The sequence below is a fragment of the Arachis hypogaea genome, chromosome 9 (assembly GCF_003086295.3).
Source record: "Arachis hypogaea cultivar Tifrunner chromosome 9, arahy.Tifrunner.gnm2.J5K5, whole genome shotgun sequence".
NCBI lineage: Eukaryota > Viridiplantae > Streptophyta > Magnoliopsida > Fabales > Fabaceae > Arachis > Arachis hypogaea.
Window position 1 is genome coordinate 113,405,190 of NC_092044.1, and position 2,047 is coordinate 113,407,236.

A 2,047-nucleotide genomic window follows, 5' to 3' on the forward strand; every position below is an offset into this window, starting at 1 on the left:
CTCAAATTCGAATTCTCAATGAGGAAGGTAAAATCTACGATAAAATAAATAAATAAAGAAGATAAAATAGAAGATTCTATTATTATAATTACTATCTCAATATAATAAAAATGATTAATATATTTAGAAATATTATATATAAAGAGTGAGAGAGAAGAATATTCAAAAATACTTATAAAATAAGAGAGAAAATTATTTTGGTTATATAAGAGAGAGAAGGTTTTTATTGCTGTGTGTTGTACGTAAGGCTATGAAGCCTTATTTATAGCTGTACAAATTCAACCTTTATTAAAGGTTGATCTTCGTAATAATCTCAAATCTCTCTTTTGAAAACTTCAGCCGTCCAATATCATTAATGGGCATCTATCTCACATTCATATCACAATACTTTCCCTTTGATGATCATTTAGGATTATTGCCTCGTTAAAACCTTACTAAAGAAAATCCAATCGAAAAAAAAGTTAGTGAAAGAAAAAGAGTACAATATCCTTTGTGATAGGGACTGCCTCATTAAAAACCTTATCAAGAAAAATCCAATGAAAAAAAAAACATGACCAAGAAAAAAAAGAGTACAGTCTCTCCCTCTTGTCAACATCATTTAATGTTTCGAAATCGACGCATCCCAATCTCACGTACCAATCTTTTAAATGAGGATTTTGGGAGTGACTTTGTAAATAAATCTGCCAGATTATCACTTGAGCGGATCTGTTGGACATCAATTGTCTCTTGATTTTGAAGATCATGAGTGAATAAGAATTTGGGAGAAATATGCTTTGTTCTATCACCTTTGATGTATCCACCTTTGAGTTGAGTAATGCATGCTGTATTATCTTCAAACTGGACAGTTGGAGCTATCTTATGATCAATCAGTCCACATGATGACATAATATATTGGATCAAACTCCTGAGCCAAAAACACTCGTGACTAACTTCATGTATCGCTAGTATTTCGGTATGATTAGAAGATGTTGCAGTAATCGTCTGTTTCGTGGACCTCCATGATATAGTTGTTCCACCATATGTAAACAGGTATCCTGTTTGAGATCTCCCTTTATGTGGATCAGACAAGTAGCCAGCATCTGCATAGCCAACTAGTTGTGACTTGGATCCAAAGGGATAAAACAATCCCATATCAACCGTTCCATGAAGATATTGACATTTGCTTGATTCCACTCCAATGTCTTCTGGTTGGAGAGGAACTATACCTTACTAGTAAATTCACCGCAAATGATATACCGGGTCGTGTATTATTAGTAAGATACATTAACGCTCCAATGGCACTACGATATGGTACTTCAGGACCAAGGATATCTTCATTCTCTTCTTTAGGACGGAATTGGTCCTTCCTCATATCCAAAGATCTTATGATCATTGGGGTACTCAAGCCATGTGACTTATCCATATAAAATTTTTTCAAGATCTTCTTTGTGTATGTTGTTTGATGAATAAAGATCCCATTTTTTATATGTTCGATCTCCAGGCCGAGACAAAATTTAGTTCTTCCACGATCTTTCATCTCAAACTCTTCTTTTAGAGTTTTTATAATTGTTGGAATCTCTTCAGGAGTTCCAATGATATTTAAATAATCAACGTACACAATAATTATAATGAATCCAAATAAAGTTTTCTTTATGAAAACACACGGCAGATATCATCATTCTTGAATCCGTTTTTGACCAGATATTCAGTATGACGATTATACCACATTCGTCCAGATTGCTTTAGACCATATAGAGACCTTTGCAATTTAACTGAGTATAACCCCTGCGAATATTCATTGGATAGTTTAGACATCTTTAGTCCTTCAGGAACTTTCATATAAATATTCCGATCTAATGAGCCGTATAAATAGGCTGTTATCACATCTATTAAATGCATATGCAGTTTATGATATGCAGAAAAACTGACCAAATAACGCAATGTTATCGCATCCACTACAGGGGATTACGTTTCTTCATAATCTATACCGGGCCTCTGTGAAAAATCTTGTGCTACAAGTCGAGTTTTGTAGCGTACAACTTCATTTTTCTCATTTCGTTTTCTCACA